This window comes from Talpa europaea, assembly GCF_964194135.1.
Source record: "Talpa europaea genome assembly, chromosome: 15".
NCBI classification, from domain to species: Eukaryota; Metazoa; Chordata; class Mammalia; order Eulipotyphla; family Talpidae; genus Talpa; species Talpa europaea.
The window spans coordinates 47,977,134-47,999,358 of NC_140083.1; the positions used below are offsets into that span (position 1 = coordinate 47,977,134).

General features: G+C 41.1%; 1 pseudogene across 1 annotated transcript in view; it reads right to left on the reverse strand.

Annotated features, from left to right (window-relative positions):
• Window positions 1-17,412, reverse strand: part of LOC311184655 (nck-associated protein 1-like) — a 69,632-nt pseudogene extending 52,220 nt beyond the window's left edge. The window contains exons 1-10 of the transcript in view: window positions 17,325-17,412; window positions 9,636-9,746; window positions 8,823-8,917; window positions 4,761-4,817; window positions 4,218-4,360; window positions 3,632-3,722; window positions 3,407-3,544; window positions 1,703-1,751; window positions 1,459-1,605; window positions 217-273 (exon numbers count right to left, since the gene is read on the reverse strand). The product of the transcript in view is annotated as a nck-associated protein 1-like (transcript). The remainder of the gene's footprint in view (window positions 1-216; window positions 274-1,458; window positions 1,606-1,702; window positions 1,752-3,406; window positions 3,545-3,631; window positions 3,723-4,217; window positions 4,361-4,760; window positions 4,818-8,822; window positions 8,918-9,635; window positions 9,747-17,324) is intronic.
• Window positions 17,413-22,225: the final 4,813 nt, after the last annotated feature.

Here is a 22,225-nt window from a genome sequence, read left to right on the forward strand (position 1 = left end):
TAATGACTGGAACCAGGTCATGCTCTGTTGACTGTCTATTCAGAAAATAATTAAGAGCAAGGGTTCTCAGCTTTTGAATAACCTGGGACCTTTTATACTCCCATGGGTTCTTGAAGGAATAATACAGTACAGAAACTGAGGGTATCTCAGGTGAGAACAGAGGTCAAGAGAGGCTCCTAGTCCCTCCCCTCTTGTAGAACCTGCTTCCCACCTTACCTTTTCACAATAACATACTCCTTGCTCTCCTTGATGTCTGCCATGTGCTTGCCATCACTGCAGAGCCACACAAGCACAGTGGCGCTGACTACACCATCAGTTAGAGGCCTTGTCGTACCTTCCCAGTTCTCAGAGCTTCCAGACTACAGACTAGGGAAAGTATGGGCAGCCCTCACTGTCAGGACCTTTCCAAACCCTACTTCTTACCCTGGCCTATTAATAAGAGACTCATAGAGCTTAGAGACCATTCACTTCTTCATTACTTTGCAGATGAAGAAAATAATACATAGGGAAGAAAAATCACTTTCCCAGGGCCATAGAGGGTTATAATGGTACAGCGGAGACTAGACTTCCTGTCCCGTGCTCCTGCAAACTTCCTGTGCAACTTTAAGTTGAAGTTCTCTTCCAGGTTTGAAAGAGGGAAAAGCAGCAGCACATAAATATGACACAGGCCCTGCTCTCAAATAAAAGCATCATTCCAGCTCTACCTTGGTGAGAGTCCGGTCAGTTTTCCACATTGTACTTTTTACATTTCTGAAGCTTAGTTTTGCAATAATAAAAGGTATTTGAGCCCTTCCTCATCCAACACTTCCTCACTATAACTCTCTCTGTTCTTCCCCTCTTGGTTAAACTTCTTGAGTTACTTATTAAATACCTTGCCTCCCCATTTGCTTTTAAACCACTACAGTCAAGCTCTCAATCTCACTATTCAACTCAAGTTGTCCACAACTTAGACATCTTGATAGTCAAATCCAATCAACACTTTGCAGTCCTCATTTTATTTGACCTCTCAACATCATCTAACACAGATAACCAGGACTTTCTTCTTGGAATGTGTTCTTCCCTTGACTTCTGTTTTCTCTCTTCTTCTCAACACCCTTCCCTGACCTCTCTCTGCTTTTCAAAAACTGCTAATATAAAGTTAAAAAAATATGTATGCTTTATACACACACACACACACACACACACACACACACACACACTGCCCCAAATCACATGGTCTGTAAGTGGTGGAGCTGAAATCCAAACCCTGGTTGTCAGGTTTCAGAGTCCACGCTCTATACTATTACATTAATCGATGTATCTCTAAAACCTAGTGGCTTGCCTAGTAAATAGCAGGTGTTCAATAAATATTTCTTCAGTGATTAGAACTGATCCTTACCACCATGTATGTAATCAGAACACTGATGGAGGAACTAACCATCCCCAAAAGAAGATGAGTTTGGTTCTCTTGTCTCTCACCCTTTGCAACTGCTAAACAGCTCCTCAGTGACCCTGTGCACCTGCAGCATGTCCTTCCAGATGAGGGTGATGTACAGTGAGACAGCTTCCACAGCTTCTGGCACTGGGTGTTGGAGTTGAGGTACCCATGACAAAGAAGAAACCCAACTGTAGGTGGGTAAACAGTGCAGAGGAAGCCTTTCAGAATTCACTCTCCATGTAACATGTTGCTACATCTACCCCCACCGCCTCCCACAAAACTTACTGATAATCCAACACTCCATCACTTCCACAGACAGGTACTCACATGCCATCTGTGAGAAGACAGAGATGGTCGAGTGGTTATTTGATTTGTTCTTCCCCAAAAGACTTACACACTGAAGACAAAGTTAAACAAGTTAGGGGGTCTCCCTGGTGGCACTGGGGTTAAAATCTCAGCACTATCATTCTGTTGCCAGCCACTGTGGCCTGAGTTCTATTCCTGGTCAGGGAGCTGACCCACAGGGCAGAAGAGACCTCTCCTGTATCACCTGCTGCTCCCCTCAGCAGTGTATTTTAGTAGTTCCACCTCTTCTCCCCACTCTGTCTCCTGTAAATCCTCTCACCACCATCCCCCACCTCTGGTCTACATCCCAGCTCTGTATGCATAAATAAATAAAATAAATCTTAAAAAATATAAAAACAAAGGTAATCAAATTAGTATTTGAGTATCAAAGCCAACTTTATCTTACCAGACTGGATTAGGTCTGGTAAACTAGCTCGGAAATATGCTATATAATGGCGTGAGGCTCTGGAGGTGAGATGAAGAAAAGAAGAGGATAGCTGGAAGTCAGAACAAACAAAAGGTTTCACAGAACTGCTTTCCAACAGTTCAGATGCTTTTGATAACAGAAGAGCAAGATTCAAAACCTCTTCATGATTTCTCCACTCCTTTGGATCCTTTTACCACTGAAAGTACAAATCACTTATTTGGCACTTCTCACTCATCCTTACCATCAGTTGTATTTTTTTAAAGATTTATTTTATGTATTTATGCATACAAGAACTGGCTTGTAGGCCAGAGGTGGGGGGGGGGCAGAGTGAGACAATTCACCAGAGACAGAGTGGGGAGCAGAACAGGCAGATCTACTGAAATACACTGCTGAGGGGGGCAGCGGGCAAGATAGGAGAGGTCAGCTGCACCATGTGTGTCAGCTCCCTGGCTGGGGAACTCAGGCCGCAGTGGCTTGCAATAGCTTGATAGTGCTGAGACTTAATCCTTACACCACCAGGGCGACCCCATCAACTGTATTCGTATGAATAAATGGCACATCTTCCCTATGAGTGCCTTGAAGCAAGGCTGCTGGGCCCATGTAGTAGTTGAATAAAAACAGTTAACTAGGGCCTCCCTGGTGGCTCAGCGGTTGAGCTCTGGGCTTCAAAGCTGCCCGCAGCCTCTGCAGTGCCGGTTCAATCCCCGGCTGCCGGGAGAGGGTCCCAAATGGCACATGGCACGCAGTCCTCTCCTGCCACCCGCTGCTCCCCTCATCAGTGTACTTCGTCATTCTGCCTGCTCTGCTCTCCCCTCTGGCTCTGGTGAATTCTCTCACCCTCCCGCGCTTCTGACTGTACCCAGTGCTTGTATAAATAAATAAATAAATCTTAAAAAAAAAAAAAAACAGTTAAACTAACTGATGCTACACTCAAGATCCTGTTGGCTGAATAGGTGCCTACTGACTCAGTTTCACCCATTTGTTCATTCTGTGAATATTTACTAAATTCCTTCTAGGTGCAGGCATCTACTAATTCTGATCCAAACAAAAGCTCCCACCTACCCATAATTTTTTAGCTACAAGAAATGATCAGTCTTGAGGTGTATCTTCAAAGTAGGTTTGAGTACTTTGGGGCTGATATTTCCTGAAGCAGCATTATTACAGAGATGGCCTTGGCAAATGAATGGCTCTCCTAACAAGAGGAAAAGGGAACTCACTATGTCTGAATTATCAGGGTAAATCATGGCTGCTAGGCTGCTAGTGAGGCTTAGAACCTGGGCACTGCACCACTGCTCAGCCCCCTGGTTCCTTCGGACAAAGAGGAAGTATAGAGAGAGGAGGACCTCACTCACAGCCTGTGAGGACACAAAAAATCCTTGGTGTCAGTAACAGAGATAGCACACTTCTGCCTGAGGAACTCTCCACTCATTCAGGGAACTTGCCTTTGTGTGAGGCCGAAACTCTTCTGTCAGTTTCTTCAGAGGCTGGTCATACTCCTAGACCATCTGACCCAGGCGGGCAAAACTGGAATCACTAGAAGCAAGCACAGGAAAGAGGAGTTACAGGCCTCCCTTAACTATGATATAAACCTATGTCTGCATACAGGATAAAGGTCGACTGGCCTCTCTACCACTTCTAAAGATATCCATGCTACACTGAATTGCCTATGCAGAAAACTCACTCCATGCCCCGGGATACTAAAATATGATTAGATAGAATCAGATAAATTGAGGCAGGTCCTTTTACAATAACCTGAAATGCAAAATAGAAGCCAGTCCAGGATAAATATTAATCAGAAACAATGCAAACTTGGATGATCCACTAGCAAATATTTAAGAGTTCCCTACACAGAAGAGTCGCTTGTTGGTGTAGACCCTTATAAGTAGTCTCCATTGTTTTATTTTGCCTGGGTCATCACGTAGATGACTATTCTCATATGAGAAATTGTGGGCTCTATTTCTTTATATCGACCTCCTACCTCATGGCACCACGTTTGAGCGTTTCCCCTCACATATCCCTGTGACTCACCTATGCCCGTGCAGCATCTCGTGAGCACAGCTGTATGTGCCAATGAGTACTTTTCGATCCTCAATCCATGACAGAAGTAAAATAACTGAGGTGTAAGTCACAATCAGGTCCAGGTAACTCTGAGTGAAGTCAAAGTTAAGATTCTACAAAGAAAATACACAGGAACCCAAGGAAAGCCAATTGATCCCTATTTTCCCAACCATACCAGAGAATACCAGACTCTTAAAGGATCTTGAGAACACTGGACCAAAAGTCAGGGGCTAAAAGTGGGCTCAAGATACAAGGAGGCCAGGAAATAAGGTAGCGTTTAGGAGTTGGAGAAAGTAAAATAAGATTCTTGGGTAATTTTTATATTAAATAAATCACATTGCTAATCTCTTGAACATTTGAATACACGTTCACTTCAGCACTTTTTACAAAAGAATTATAACCCTGGAATGAAATAGTCATTTCCCCCAGTCCCATCCCACCCCACACTGTCCCAACAAAGACCTGGTCTTTTCTGTGGCTCTAGGATAAAAAAAGAGTTGCAAAGAATCTTACGATATCAAAATGGCACTGGCAGGCATCAGTGGTGTTGAGCAGTTCATATACATGATTCTGGGAGGAGAATTGGAGGTGAGAATGAACAAAGAGAAGATGGCATCTTCCTACCAAAATTTGAGGGGATGGGTTCTCTCCTTCAGAGGTCCAGAGAGTCACTGAGTAACCTAAGTGAGGCAGGCACTGATGAATAGAGATTATCCCTCCTCTCTCTTTCTGTGGCTCAAAGCCTGCATTTCCACAAGCACAAGACATTATTCAATGACACACACTTTCATATAATATCATCTGAGTGGCAGAAGTGACCTTTTTCCATTAAAAAGAAGCCATAAAACGTAGATCATCTGATGGGCCATACCACATGCAGTCTTTTTCATAGTGATGAACTTTTGCTTTGTTCCCAATTCCTGGCCTAAAAGTTGGCACTTTTATTTCTACAAAAGCAGAACTGCTTGATCAAAGAGTGTGTTTTATGCATTGCCAAAAGCTAACTTACAATAAAAAAATACATACAAATGGTCAGTAAGCACATGAAAAGATGCTCAATCATATTAGTCATCAGGGAAATGAAATTAAAAGCACAATAAGATACCACCTCATACCTACTATCATGGCTAAAATTTGATTCAGATAATAGCAAGTGCCAATAAGAATGTGGAGTTGGGGCCTCCCCCGTGGCACAGCGGTTGAGCACTGGGCTGCGAAGCTGTCCGCAGCCTCTGCAGCGCTGGCTCGATCCCCGGCCGCAGGGTGAGGGTCCCACATGGCGCGCAGACCTCTCCTACCGCCCGCCGCTCCCCTTAGCAGTGTACTTCGTCAGTCTGCCTGCTCTGCTCTCCACTCTGGCTCTGGTGAATTCTCTCACCCTCCCGCACTTCTGACTGTACCCAGCGCTTGTATAAATAAATAAATAAATCTTTAAAAAAAAAAAGAATGTGGATTTGGAAAAATGGAGCAATGACTTTGGGAAAAAAATTTGGTCATTTCTTATGAAATTAAACATACAAACACCCTATAATTTAGCAATTCAGCTTCTAGTTTATTTACCCATGTAAAATGAAAAAATATGTTCCCACAGTGATCTGTACACAAATGTTTACAGCAAGTTACACCTCATGACTAAAAGCTGGACTAGCTAAAATGCCCATCAACAGGTAAATGAATAAACAAATTATATCTATACACTGAAATAGTACTTAGCTAAATGAGGAAATGAATAAAAAATGCATGAAACAGGGCCTCCCCTGTGGTGCAGCGCATTGAATGCTGCACTGTGAAGCTGTCTGCAGCCTCTACAGTATGGGTTCAATTCCCAGCCGGCCAGGGAGATACCCACATGGCGCAGCAGACCTCTCTTGTCTCACCTGCTGCTCCACTCAGCAGTGTTTTTGGTCCGTCTGCCTGTTCTGTTCCCCACTCTGTCTCTGGTGAATCTTCTCACCCTCCTGCCCCTCTGGCCTGTACCCCAGTTCTTGTATAAATAAATACATCTTTAAAAATGCATAAATCAACATACATAAATCTCAAAAACATTATGCTGAGTGAAAGAAGTCAGACACAAAAGAGAACATGCCATAGAGACTCTATTCATAAGCTCTAGAATAAAGAAAAATCTAATCTGGAAAGCTGATCTCTTAGGAGTTGGAAAGGCAGGGACTAAATGAGGTGTGGGGGGTTAGGCACAAAGAAACTTTGTGCTATGCTAATTAAAGTGTCCTTTCCTTTGATTATGGCAGTGGTTACACAGGTATGCACATTTGTCAAACTTATTAAAATATATGGGGAAAAGATGTTTCTGAGTTACTGTCCCAACAAGGCTAAACTAACTAAAATATCTAAACTAACATATAGGGAAACTGAGGCTAGGAGCAGTTCAGAAACTTACTCCAAATCACAAAGCTAGAAGGGGACAGAAACAGAATTGGAGCCCAGAGCCCATGGTCTTCTTCTGTGCTATATGACTTCTACACCTATGTCTAGGTCTATGCTGCCTCAGTTGCTAGGAGGGCCTGCCTACAACTGATTTCTACAACTCAGCTCCTATGGGATATAACAGTGGTTCACTTTTAGTCACCCACATAATCAATGTCACCATACAGGCCTTATATTCTAAAAACAAGAATGAATGGAATTAACATCTGTTGGCCTATTACTTTACTATCTGCTAAATACTGAGTATGATATTTTCCACACATTATTTCATTTAATTCTCACAAAACCCCATAGAGTAAATTTTATTTGCCCATTTATAGGTAAAGAAACTGGGAGTGAAGGAGTTTGCAGCCCAAAGTCATACATTATATAAGTGGTAAATCCATTGAAATTTCAGAAGCCTCGAAATACAAAGAAGGCTGGAAACTTTTCTTGTTCAAAGACTAAAGAGTCATGACAACTAAATTCGATGTATCATCCTTGAGAGAACTAGAGAAATGTGAATGTGAAATGTGAATGGCCTGCCGGAGTCTAACTCCAGCCGAGGTAGGGTACATGAAGGAAAGGACGGCGTTGGTGAATGAGGAGACACAGACACTCGATCAGGGTGCAAGCATCTCCTACTGATAGCCTCAGCGGAGCTTTATTTATACATCAAAAATTGTTATTTGATCATTACATCATGCAATCATGAGATTTTATTTTTACATTGTTTCAGAATTTATTGATCATCAATCAGTGCACAGCCCCCCTTTTCAATTCTCCTAGTCTATGATTAACTTGACTACATTTTTCCTTAACTAGCATTCACATCTCAGAAATAGAAACAGTTGCTAGGCAGAGTGTGATTAATGCGGTCAAGCCAATTAACTAACTAAAGATTAAGCAGGCATTGTAAGATCGAGGGCAGCTTCCTATTTTCTATATAGAGTCAAAGGGTCCCTGTACCATAGGAACAGTATGTGGTGTGTTTTTCTCAGACTACTTCATCTCTGGGGCGCCTAGGAGTCTTCTTTAATGGGGACTTTTACCGGGCTCAGTTCCAACAGTTCTATCAAGTGTGGCTTGTTAAAGAACTCAGTGTTACTCATGGTAACTGAATTGCAAGGATGGGGAGAAATATTGGAAACCATTTCACTATCAATTGTGTGGAAGTTACATTTCTCAATCTACTGACGTGTGCATTACTGAAACAGGCATTGATGTCAACACTCATTGTGTTATTCTGCAGCTTATAGAAAATTTCCATGGTTTCAATAACTGCCATAAACAAATGAAAGGAAGTAGCAGGAGCCGTTTGCGGAGCTTCCCAATTTTTCAGGAATTTCCCCTATGCCTGGACTTTATCAAACAGCATGGGTAGCCTGGCTCACACCAATGGCCTATATATTAAGTAATAATATTGCAGTAACCTTACATTTCCTGAGTAACATAATTGTGTTAGGGTTATGTAAGAGTGTATTTTTGGTCTTAGCAGATGTATGCTAAAAGTGCTTATGGAGGGAAACATCATGTCTACAACTAACTCAAATGGTTTAGGAAAAAAATAAAGAAAGGTAAGTAAACATGGAAAAGTACAAACAATAAGGAAATCCAGGGAAAGAGTAGAACAATATTCATTGCACTACTCTTGGAATTTTTCAGTAGAATTGTAATAAGATATTGGGGGGAATTCTTTAATATTTAAACTGAAATATAGAAATCAATCATAATCTGCCCCAAAGGTAGCTATTTTTAACATTTTAATTCATAATACTCCAAATCTTTCCTACATGTATACTGATTCTATGTGTATATAGCTTGCATGTCTTTTTATATAAAATATAATTGTATCATATACTATAAAATATACTATAAAATTGTATCATATACTATAAAATATACTATAAAATATAATTGTATCATATACTATTCAGCAAATGGCTTTAATTTAACAATACAACTTCTTAGTTTTATTCTTCATATCAGTTGTGTTCTTCTTCATATCAGTTGTATTCATATCAGTTGTATTCTTCATATCAGTACATCTTTCTTATATTTTCAAGAAACAATATTAAGTGACAAAAATGAACATTCTCTAGCCTCTGAAGGTCAATGTCTACACAGGGGACCTGGGCTAGGAGGACTCACCCGAAATTCCATGACATCCACAAATGACTGGTAGAAGTTGGTCAGGAATCTAATAATCTCTGTTTTTTTTCCCGATGTATGGGCCCTAAATGTTGCTGAGAGAAACAGGGACAAAATTTCAAAACACAAAATATGACAACAATGGATCACAGCAACCTAAGTAAAACAGGGATTAATTCCCAAAATGTGTCCTTCAAGAAGATTAAAACACTCTGACAGAGGAAGCTGGAAAATCTCAATGTTCCAATGGTCTTTAAACAGAGGAAATTGTCTATGTAGGCATGATGGTTGCATGTAATCCCAACTAGCTATAGAAAGTGCTAAATAGGAGGAAATTCAAGGTCCTTTTCAGTCTAAGAGTTTGACTATACCAAAGTTAAAAGAGGCAGAATGAGAAGATGCTACAGGTAAGATGGTAAGAAATCTAGGGCTAACATTTCATAAGGGAGAAGAGTGTAGTTCTAAAACAACTAGCAAAGAAACATTTTGCTTTGTGGGAAACAGTAACAACAATAAAATATCTGCACCCTGCTGGGCTGATAGAAATGTCTTCCTCTATAAGAACAGTGTTCTCATGAATCTCCTATAGAGAAATGTCAAGATGCTTTGCTACCATTTACCCAGGAGGTTTCCATCCTATCTCAAAATACCTTACACTAACAACCTATCACCTGGTGGTTGAGTCTAGGAAAGCTAAAAGAAGCTACTCCACCCACTGCCAAGTTCACAGAGAGGCTGGTGACAGTGAAGAGCCTGAGACATTCAAGCATAGTTATTTCAGAGAAAGGAAAGAAAGAGGCACCAAGTTCTCACCATGCTGTTTCAGACATTTATGCTGGGAAATTTCTTGTTCACGTATTTGAGAGATGACTCCATGGACTTTTCCAGTAAGAAATATGGCTTAGATTTGGGATCTGAACAAGTCTGCACAGATAAACCACGCTATATGTCAATATATGGCAACCCTTTGTCGTGTCCCTCAGTAACATATCTCCTCTTACATCACTCATTCTCTCCCTTAGGGAAAGGGGAAATCTGGGAATTAATTATAAAAAGCATAATTATTATCATGGGTTAAAGCATAAGAGTACATCAGGAACAATTTCCAGAACATTAAGTCAACTATCAGAAGATCTAAGTAATCTGGACATCTTGTCTTTTTTTTTTTTTGGACATCTTGTCTTGACAGGTGAAGTTTAGTGTCTGCCTGACCCCAGCACAAAGAGGAAGCTCTCTCCCTACCGCTCAGCCAAAGCTGGAAAGAATGAGAAAAGCAGCTGCTCAGGAGGCAGACTTTGTAAGAGACTCAGCATCACAATTATGTCTGTTGTATCTCATCCCAAAGAGCATTTATTTTTATTTTTTTTATAAATTTTATTGTTATATTCCCCATACAATTGCAGCCCCCCATTCTGACCCCAATCCCTCCCCTCCCGCCCCCGCCCCCCTAAAAGTGTCTCTGGTTCATAGTTTTTTGTTGATTTTGATTTTCACTTTCTTATAGTTATTCATTTTCCTGGTCCCTTATTTAAGTTTTCTAGATTCCTGCTATGAGTGAGACCATCCGGTATTTTTCTTTTTCTTTTTGGCTTATTTCGCTGAGCATGATCCCTTCCAGCGCCATCCATGTTGCAGCAAATTGCATGTGTTTATCTTTTTTGAATGCTGAGTAATATTCCATGGTATATATGTGCCACATCTTCTTGATCCAGTCATCTATTTTTGGGCATTTGGGTTGTTTCCAAAGCTTAGCTATTGTAAACAGTGCTGCTATAAACATAGGGGTGCAGGTGTTCTTTGGAATTGATGTTTCTGTGTCCTTTGGGTAAATACCTAGGAGTGGAATTGCTGGATCATATGGAAGCTCTATGTTTAGTAGGTCCAGAAATCTCCACACAGCTTTCCACAGTGGTTGGACCAGTTTGCACTCCCACCAACAGTGCAGAAGAGTTCCTTTTTCTCCACACCCTCGCCAACATTTGTTGTTGCTAGTTTTTTTAATATGTGCCATTCTCACTGGTGTAAGATGGTATCTCATGGTAGTTTTGATTTGCATTTCCCTGATGACAAGTGATGTTGAACATTTTTTCATATGCCTGTTGGCCATTTGCATTTCCTCTTCAGAGAAGTTTCTTTTAAGCTCTTCTGCCCATTTTTTGACTGGATTATTTTCTTTGTTGTTGTTGAGTCTCATCAGCTCTTTGCAGATTTTTGTGATCAGTCCTTTATCATTAGTGTTGGGTGCAAAAATGTTCTCCCAGTTGGTGGGGTTTCTCTTTGTTTTTGTTATTGTCTCTTTTGCTGTGCAAAAGCTCTTTAATTTTATGTAGTCCCAGCTGTTTATCTTTGCCTTCACTATCACTGCTTTGGGTGATGTGTCTGTAAAGATGTCTTTGATGTGCAAATCACGTAGTGTTTCGCCTATATTTCCTTCTATATATTTTATGGTTTCAGGTCTTATGTCTAGTTCTTTAATCCATTTTGAGTTGATTTTTGTGAATGGTGTGAGGTGGTGGTCAAGCTTCATTCTTTTGCATGTAGCGACCCAGTTTTCCCAGCACCATTTATTGAACAAACTTTCTTTGCTCCAATGCATATTCTTTGCTCCTTTGTCAAAGATTAGTTGACCATAAATCTGTGGGTTTATTTCTGGATTTTCTATTCGATTCCATTGGTCTGTATGTCTGTTCTTGTTCCAATACCATACAGTTTTGATGATTATGGCTTTGTAGTATAGTTTGAAGTCTGGGAGTCTGATGCCTCCATTCCCTTCTTTTTTTTTCAGGAGAGCTTTGGCTATTCGGGGTTTTTTGTGATTCCATATGAATTTCATCAATAATTGTTCTATTTCTTTGAAGAATGACATTGAAATTTTGATTGGAATAGCATTGAATCTGTATATTGCTTTTGGAAGGATGGCCATTTTAATAATGTTTATTCTTCCAATCCATGAGCAGGGGATGTCTCTCCATTTCTTTGTGTCTTCTTCTATTTCTTTTAACAGTGTTTTATAGTTTTCTTTGTATAGGTCCTTTACCTCTTTTGTTCGATTTATTCCCAAATATTTGATTTTTTTTGTTTCAATAACAAAAGGGATGGTCTTTTTGATTTCTTCTTCTTCAGATTTATTGTTTGTGTATAGGAAGGCTACTGACTTTTGCGTGTTGATTTTGTATCCTGCCACTTTACTGAACTGATTGATGAGTTGAATTAGCTTTTCTGTGGAGTTTTTGGGGTTCTCTATGTATAATATCATATTGTCTGCAAATAGTGATAGTTTGACTTCTTCTTTTCCTATTTGGATTCCTTGGATGTCTTTCTCTTGTCTTATTGCCCTGGCTAAGACTTCCAGTATTATATTGAAAAGCAATGGTGAGAGTGGACATCCTTGTCTTGTTCCAGATCTTAATGGAATTGCTTTCAGCTTTTCACCATTGAGAATGATACTGGCTGTTGGCTTGTCATAGATGGCCTTTATGATGTTGAGGTATGTTCCTTGTATCTCAAGAATTTCTAGGGCTTTTATCATGAATGGGTGTTGCACTTTGTCGAAAGCTTTCTCAGCATCTATTGATATTATCATATGGTTTTTATATTTCTTTTTGTTGATGTGTTGGATAACGTTGATTGATTTTCGGATGTTAAACCATCCTTGTGCCCCTGGAATGAATCCAACTTGGTCGTGGTGAATTATCTTATGGATACATTGTTGGATTCTGATAGCTAAAATTTTATTGAGGATTTTTGCATCAGTGTTCATTAGGGAGATTGGCCTGTAGTTTTCCTTTTTTGTGTTGTCCTTGTTCGGTTTTGGTATTAGTGTAATGTTGGCTTCATAAAACGTGTTTGGTATTGTCCCTTCCTTCTCAATTTTTTGGAAGAGTTTGTGAAGGATAGGCACAAATTCGTCTCTGAATGTTTGGTAGAATTCATTTGTAAATCCATCAGGTCCTGGGCTTTTGTTTTTGGGGAGGTTTTTGATTACTATTTCAATTTCGCTAATTGTAATTGGTCTGTTTAGGTGTTCTATTTCTTCTTTATCTAGCTTTGGGTGATTGTAGAGTTGTAGGAATTTGTCCATCTCCTCTAGATTGTTAAACTTGTTTCCATATAACTGTTCATAGTAGTTACTGATTATTCTTTTGATTTCTGCTGTGTCCGTTGTGATTTCTCCTCTTTCATTGATGATCCTGTTTATTTGTGCTTTCTCCCTTTTTTCCTTTGTGAGCCTGGCTATGGGTTTGTCTATTTTATTGATTTTTTCAAAGAACCAGCTCTTGGTTTCATTGATCTTTTGGATTGTTTTTTTAGTTTCAATTTCATTTATTTCTGCTTTGGTTTTTATTATTTCTTTTCTTCTACTGGTTTTGGGATTTTTTTGTTGTTCTTTTTCTAGATCTTTGAGCTTCGAGATTAGGTTGTTTCTTTGCGTTCTTTCTTGTTTCTTGATGTGAGCATCTATTGCTATATATTTTCCTCTTATTACTGCTTTTGCTGCATCCCATACATTTAGGATATTGGTGTCCTCCTTGTCGTTCAATTCAAAAAATTTTTTAATTTCTTCTTTGATCTCCTCATTAGTCCAATGGTCTTCCAGTAGTGTGGTTTTTAATCTCCATGAGGTAGGAAAGTTCCTTGCCTTCTTTTTATGGTTTATTTCTAGTTTGATGCCTTCATGGTCAGAAAAGATGGTTGATATGATTTCAATCTTGGTGTATCTGTTGATGTTTGTCTTGTGCCCCAGTATGTGATCGATCCTGGAGAATGATCCGTGTGCGCTTGAGAAAAATGTGTACTCCGTTTTTTTGGGGTTTAGTGTTCTATAGATGTCTGTTAAGCCCAATTGCTCTAGGTCTTTATTTAGAGCTTTGGTTTCTTTACTTATTTTTTGTCTTGTTGATCTATCCATTGTTGATAGTGGTGTGTTGAAGTCTCCCACTACGTATGTGTTTTCTCTGATGTCTGTTTTCAGAGAGGACAACAGTTGTCTGATATATTTTGGTGCTCCTTCGTTTGGTGAGTATATGTTAATGAGTGTTATTTCTTCTTGAAGTATTGACCCCTTGATCATAATGTAGTGACCATTGGGGTCTCTTTTTATCTTTTTGAGTTTGAAATCTGTTTTATCTGATATAAGTATAGCTGTTCCTGCTTTCTTTTTTGGTCCATTTGCTTGTAGGATTGTTTTCCATCCTTTAACTTTGAGCCTATTTTTATCTTTTGTAGCTAAATGTGTTTCCTGGAGACAGCAAAAGGTTGGGTTTTGTTTCTTAATCCAGGCTGCAACTCTGTGTCTTTTTATTGAAGAGTTTAGTCCATTTACATTTAGAGTTAATATTGATATGTTAACATCTGTATTTGCCATTGTGTTTGTCTTTCCTTTGATTTTATTTATTTATTCTTTTAATAACTTTTTTTTTTTGGCCTTCTTTCATTGTTATTCGTCGCTCTGAGGTTCTGGCTTTAGGACTCCTTGTAGTATTTTTTGGAGTGGGGGTTTAGTTGCAATGAAATTCCGGAGTTTCTGTTTGTCTGGGAAGGTCCATATTCTTTCTTCAAAGAGGAAGGAGAGCTTTGCAGGATAGAGTATTCTTGGTTGGCATCTGTTTTCTTGGAGTCTGTTGACTATGTCCCTCCACTCTCTCCTTGCCCGTAGTGTTTCTTCGGAGAAGTCTGATGTCAGCCTGATTGGTTTTCCTTTGAATGTTATCTGTTTCTTCCCTCTTGCCAGCTTCATTATTTTTTCCTTGTCCTGGATTCTTGGGAGCTTTACTATTATGTGTCTTGCTGTATTTTTTCTTTCGTCGTGGAAGTTTGGTGTTCTTCTTGCTTCTTGTATATCAATTTTCAGCTCCTTCTTCACATTTGGGAAGTTCTCTTCAATTATCTCTTTGAATATTTTCTCTGTTCCTACATCTCTCTCCTCTCCTTCTGGTATTCCTATAACTCTTATATTTCCTTTCCTCATGGAGTCAGATAGTTCCCGAAGTCTTTCTTCGTTCTTTTTCCTTCGTACTTCTCTTTCCTTTTCTGTTTTGGTTCTTTTTATTTCTGTGTCTTCAAGATTACTTATTCGTTCTTCCATTTCATCTATTCTGCTTTCATTGCTTTTCCCAGAATTCTTTAGTTCTTCCATTAATTCTTTGATCTCCTGCATTTCTTTTACTTCCCTCTTTAGGGACTCAATTTCTTTCTTCTGACCATTGTTTTCCCTCTCTAGGCACTCAATTGCATTCTTCTGATCGTTGATTATTTTTCCCTTATCATTGTTTTCCTTTATGACTTCTGTCAGTTTTTTAATCACGGCAATTTTAAATTCTCTTTCTGGAAGGCTCAGAAATTCTTCCAAGTTATTGTCGTTGCAATCTGGGGGCTGGCTTTCTTTTTGTGGTGTGCTTTTTCTCTGGAGAGTTGCTAGGTTGCGTGTGGTTCTTCTCCTCCCTACTGTCTGTTTTCTAATTTGCCGTATGCGTTGGGACACTGTGTTGTTGGGACTGGCCGGCATCTTGGGTGGGCTTCTCTGTTCCCCTCTGGTTCTTCCAGGAGTCATCTGTCAGTTTCAAGCAGCCTTTACTGGAGAAAGGTCCCTGTTCTAAAATGCCAATGTAGGGACACACTCCCCTGTGCACCTGGTCTGCCCCGGCGGTGGGTTCCTGCTCCCCTCTGGGCTTGGACTGCAGGCCAGAGGGGGTCTGGCGTGGGCGAACTTCCCCCGCTCACCTCTGGCTCCTGAGGAAGCCTTCTGCAGGTAGTCTTTACTGAAGAAATGTCCCTGTTCTAAAATGGTGATGTGGGACACACTCCCTGCGCTTCTGGTCTCAGGCACACTCTTCTGCGCGCCTGGTCTGCCCCGGCTGTGGGTGCTCGCTCTCCCTGTGGGCTCAGACTACTTGTTCGGAAGGGGCCCGGTGTGGGCTAACTCCCCAGCTGGCCACTAGCTCCTTCAGTAGCCTGTGCTGGGGTCAAGTCGCTAGGTGGCGCCAGAGATCTCTCCTAGAGCCCTTGGGGAGCTGATTTTCCACCCCGTGGGACAGGGAGCAGAGCGGGGATGGTAGGGTACACCTCAATGGCTTTGGGGTGCTGTGTCTGCCTTGTGCCCCACCGTCGTGGGGAACCCACGCCCCTAATTTCGTGCCCCGGGTCTCAGTTCCAAAGCCCTCAGTTCCAGGACGCGGGCTGTAGCCCAGATCAGTGGCGCGGGAATGTCGCCTTTTGAATCCCGCTCCCCTGCCTGGGCACCTTGTTCCTGCTCACTCAGGGAGGGCCTCCGCCGTCTCCCCGCAAGCCTAGGTCGCAGGCGCGGGGACCTGGGCAGCTGCAATCCCAGCGCCGCTTTCGCGCAAGCTTACCGGGCGGCCGGGGCTGTGTGCTGGTGCTGGTCTCCTCCTGGGGGGCGGGGCTCTCTGTAATGGCGCCTGGAGCTCACCTCCGCGGCGGATCCTGCAGGGTTCGCCTCAGCTCCCGTTCACGGGGTGTGGTGGCTGAAATAGTTCCTTTCCACTCACAGTCCCACTTGCTGCGTCCGTTTTTCTTGTTGGGCGTTTTGGTTTGTTGTTTTCCTCCTCTCTGCCGGTCGGAGAGTGCCGCCTCTGTGGGCGGGGGAGGGGAGCAGGGTTCTGTGCTTCCCTCCCTTCTCGTCCTCTTTTATGGCAACTTTCTTCTTTGGGCAGTTTGCTGGAGTCGTCCGTTTATCTTCCGTGTCCCAGTTCTCACTGGGACCTGCCGCTTTTCCTCCCTATTAACTTTTTTTAATGGGAGATCTTACTCGCAGCGTCTCCTTGCCGCCATGTTGCCCCAAAGAGCATTTATAGGAGACAGGAGACAGAGAAAACACATTCCTGGTGATTTGTTTCATTACAAAGTGGACAGAAGTTCCCCCGCAAGTCTCCCATTTCCTCTTCCAGGAACTCCTGACTCCCAGCCCTGTCATTATCTCTTCCCTGCCCTTGGTCCAGCCCCTTGCCTGGCTCTTGCCAAAAGCTTCTCCCAATTCCACAGCTCCTGTCCTAAACACACACATCCCCAACCACAGCATGAACTGTCTCAGACCCAGAAGGCACCTACTCTTTTTAATCTAAATATCATATGTATTTTTCCTTTTAGGGGAAGAACTTTCATAGAAAAATTTTTGCCAAAGTTCTACCTAACTTTGGATCTCTTCAAAGTGTGCGGTATTGGTAGTAAATTATAAGACCAGAACTCTACACCTCAGACGTTTATCCAAGAGACTCAGAACACAATTATTTCCCACCCCCATCTCTACCCCAATACCCAGAAAGAAATAAAACACTTTCATTTGGGTAAGAATCATACCCAGGAAAGGGAAGCCCTAAAACATACACTGTCCTGTGCACCCCAGTTCTAGCTGGCCTATATAATGTGACTTACTGGTGGTGAGTTAAACCAGACAGATTGGGTAGTCTACACAGGAGCTGCAGGCCTCAGGGTTCCTACTCTGATACTGCTGGGGAGATCAGCGCTAGACCAGTTGCTCATACTTACCTTCTTGATGTTATATATACTGGCCTCGATCATTCAGTATAGTGAGCTTCTCGGCCAGCTTATGCTAGTAGGCTGAGGTTAAAGACATGATGGCCACCAAGAGAGGCACATCCAGACAGCAATGCCTGATCTTCCCAAACACCTTCAGCCTGGGCAGTGACACCCACTGGGTAAAGGAACCCAGCCTGGTTGGTGTGTTGGTCTTCCTGTTTCCTCCATAATTGGCTTACGGCTTAAAGCAGTCATTGTGGCTCACAGGCTTTACAATATTCTTGTGCTTCCTTTTGCCCACTCAGCAGGGGAGACTTCCTCTTTTTGCTCAGACTGAAATGGGTGGAGGCAGAGGAGAGGGACAGGCTGTCAAAGCTCTTCAGAGTCCGGAGCCAACCTTTTTGGTCTTAACCCTCCACTAGTGTCTTCTGCAGAGCGCTATACCAGACAAGCAAGTATCCATTGCCTACATGTGATCAACTTTATTCTTTACCTCTTTATCCCCATGAAGAATGACTGTCACTCTTTACTGAACATTAAACCCACCCAGCATTTAGGGCCCAAATCAAATACCAACTCCTACTAACTACCCCCAACTAATGTCAAATATTATACATAACATTGTTTTCCATTGTTATATTTTCAAATATATGTCTTATCTCCCCCAACTATTTAAGTTCCTTAATGATAGGAATTATATCTAATGCTTTTGGGCCTCCCTGGTGGCCTAAGGGTTAAGTTTCAGCACTATCACCACTACGGACTGAATTGGGTCCCCAACCAGGGACCTGACCCACATGGTGCAGCAGACCTCTGCTATCTCTCCCGCTGCTCCCCTCAGCAGTGTATTTCAATAGATCTGCCTGTTCTTCTTTCCACTCTGTCTCTGGTGAATCTTCTCACTCCCTGCCTCTCTGGCCTTCTATGCAAAAAAAAAAAAAAAAAAAAAATATATATATATATATATATATATATATATACACCATGGTATATATATTTATATTTATATATATGGTATATATATTTATATTTATGGTATTTATATTTATATTTATTTATATTATATGTTTATATATACATTTATATATTTTTTTTAATTTCCCTTCCAATGTTTTAGTATAGTGATTTTTTTTTAATTTATTTAAACATGAGATTTGCTCAGTAATCTAATACAGTGACTTCAAAATATGGTCCAACAGCATTAACATCACCTGGAAACTTATTAGACATGGAAATTTTCAGACCCCACCCCTGCTGAATCTGAAATTCTGGGATAAGATGCAAAACTGTTGTAATAAGTCTTCCAGGTGATTCCAATATACTCTCAAGCTGGAGAACTACAGTTCTACTATAATGGTTCTCAAGGTGCTTAAGAAACTGAAACCCTCTGAGATTCAGTATTCATAGGTCTGCATTTATAAGTCTCCTAGAAGATTTTAGTACAAGTGTCCCACTGGACATGTCAAGAAATGCTGATCTAGAACAGAGTGGACAGAGTAGCTACTCAATAATTATGCTGATTAATTTGAATTACTTAGACTAACTTGGGAAACAGAACCCATGAAGAACAAATTAACTGAAATTAGCAAGGAAAAATAAGTAAGAATCTTTATAAACCTTAGAAAACTAGGCGGATTTTAGCACTAAAATTGTCTTGCTATTCCTAACCAGGCTTTAACTCCCTAACTTAAGAAAACTAGTTCACTTTGTAGTTTTTTTCAAGGCAAAAAGAAGGTCCTTGAAAAAAATTCTAAATTCTGAGACAAAGATGTCTTAATATCTCTCCTTTGCAATATCTTTTCCTCACTTTTCAACCATTCCCAATTTTCATATCCAGGATTCTTGTATTGTCCCAATAAGACTGGGATGGAGGGGAAGAGAGTTGATTATTATAAGGAATGTTAAAAGTTTGCTCCCAAAATAATGTATTTTAAAATAAACAGAAGATGGCGATACTCAACATATGAAATTTCAGAAACCTCTAAGGGAGGGCCTCCCTGGTGGCACAAGGGGTTAAGACACAACCTGTGAAGCTATCCGCAGCCTCTGCAACATGCATTTGATCCCCGGCCAGGGAGCTACCCACATGGTGCAGCAGACCTCTCCTGACTCGCCTCCTGCTCCTCTCAGCAGTGTATTTCAGTCAATCTGCCTGTTCCATTTCCCACTCTGTCTTTGGTGAATCCTCTCACCCCACCCCCCACACCTCTGACCTGTACCCCAGTTCTTGTATGCATAAATAAATAAATCTTTAAAAAAAAATCTCTAAGGGAGACACTAAATTTTGGGAAAATGTAATGCCTTCCAGTTTCTGTACTGGATTATATCCCTAGAAAGCTCTGAGCCTGGCATAGGTGACACTGGTCCAGAAGATTGAATCATCTGCTGCTGTGAAAGAAACCCAGGTTCTACTGAAGAGATCTGTGGGGTCTCTATTGGTCTTTCACCTTGATGGGGGCAGATAAGGAGCAGGCAGTGTGATGCCAGCATCTAGAAAACTGATCAGCAGCATGACAGCAATCTTCTTACAGGTTAGTACAGATCTGAATCTACTGCACTTGCTTTTCTTATCATTATCACGATACTGAAAAGTTTGTTGAAGACTCTCCATACCAAGCCAGTCTCTTTTTCTGCTGCCTCCCAGTAGGTACTCCTCAGGCTAGTAAGGACAATGTCCTCAGTCTACTGTGGGTGTGTTTTGCTCATTTCTGCCTTTCTGACTTCATTTGTGTGTGCTTTCCCCATTGCCAAACCCATTAAATCCTATTCAGCCTTCAGCTCAGATAGTCCCAAGTCCAGTTCATGCTGATTTCCCACAACACCCCCACAACCACACATTCTACATCTAAATGAGGTTCCGCCTTTAATTGCACATTTCATAATATACTGTCACCCTCACTGAACTCTAAGGTCAATGGAGTCTGGAAACATATGTTTGTCTTACATGGGGTAGGGGAAAAGCCTACATTTTGTCATCAGGAGGAATTGGGGTGCAAGTGTAGTTGAGTACAGAGGGCTGAGCCTTAAGACTTAGAGGCTAAGAGCTCAGATTCTGGAGTCAAACAGCTTGAGCTCACATCCCAACTCTCACTTCCAGCTCTCACTCAGTTTCCCTGTCTGTACAATGGACATAATATTGATAATAATTCCACTCTCATAGGGGTATTGTGCCTATTAGGTAAATTACTACATTTAAGGTGATGACTAACTTATTTATTATGTACCAGGTGCTTTAAATACTTTACAAGTAGCTCCTCAAATAATGGTACACAAACATGTAGTAGTTTTGTTAACTTCAGGTTATTTATCACCACTGAGTTGGTTTCCTGCTCTATAAAATGGTAATCCCTCATACAACATGGGAGTGATTAAATGATGGAGTGGATTTAAACTTTTGGCTCAAGACTGGGTACATTGGATTAGGAAGCCTAAAAACAAAGTAAAAAAAAATTTAAGAATGTAGTGAATTAAAGTTACTGTCTATGGAATTCTATTTGGTATCCCATCAAGAACTCAAGCCAAAAAAAAAAAAAAAAGAAAGAAAGAAAGCCACATCTGAAGACGGGACTAGTTATCCAACTGGTAGTCCTTAGGGAAATGATACTAGAAAGATGAGACTGCAGATCTTCCTGTAAACTGAAAGAGCCTCCTAAGGGTAGTATAATTATAATTACTCCAGAGCATGTCCTCATAACCCTGGCTACAAATAAGATTCTCCCATGGAACTCCTTTAAAGTCACAGTGAGTCAGGTTCTAATTCAGTAGTTCTGGTGTGGGGGTCAAAGGATCTGTTACTTTAAAACTATTCAGTGTTACTTTAGAACAGGGACATTTCTTCCATAAAGACTGCTTGAAACCGGCAGAAGTCTCCTGGAGGAGCCAGAGGTGAGCTGGGAAGTTCACCCACGCCAGGCCCCTTCTGGCCTGAGGTCCTAGCCCAGAGGGGGAGCGGGAACCCTCCACCAGGGCAGACCGGGCACACAGGGAGTGCGTCCTGCATCTCCACTTTAGAACAGGGACATTTCTTCAATAAAGCCTGCTTGAAACCGTCAGATGGCTCCTGGAAGAGCCAGAGGTGAGCAGGGAACTTCACCCAAGATGCCGGCCACATCAGCAACACAGTGTCCCAATGCATACAGCAAATTAGAAAACAGACAGTAGGGAGTAGAAAAACCACACACAACTTAACAACTCCTCAGGAAAAAAGCACACCACAAAAAGAAAACCACCCCCCAGACTGCAACAAAAGTAACTTGGAAGAACTTCTGAGCCTTCTACAAAGAGAATTTAAAATTGCCATGATTAAAAAACTGACAGAAGTCATAAAGGAAAACAATGATAAGTAAAAATAATCAACAATAAGAAGAATGAAATTAAGTCCCTAAAGAGGGAAGTAAAAGAAATGCAGGAGATCACAGAATTAATGGAGGCACTAAATAACTCTGGGGAAAAGCAATCAAATCAGAATAGATGAAATGGAAGAACGAATAAGTACTCTCAAAGACACAAAAATAGAAAGAACAAAAACAGAAAAGAAAAGAGAAGTACGAAGGAAAAAGAACGAAGAAAGACTTCGGGAACTATCTGACTCCATGAGGAAAGGAAATATAAGAGTTATAGGAATCCCAGAAGGAGAGGAGAGAGATGCAGGAACAAGAGAAAATATTCAAGGACATAATTGAAGAGAACTTCCCAAACATGAAGAAGGAGATAAAATTGATATACAAGAAGCAAGAGGAACACCAAACTTCCACAACGAAAGGAAAAATACAGCAAGACACATAATAGTAAAGCTCCCAAGAATCCAGGACAAGGAAAAAACAATGAAGATGACAAGAGGGAAGGAACAGATAACATTCAAAGGAAAACCAATCAGACTGACATCAGACTTCTCCAAAGAAACACTATGG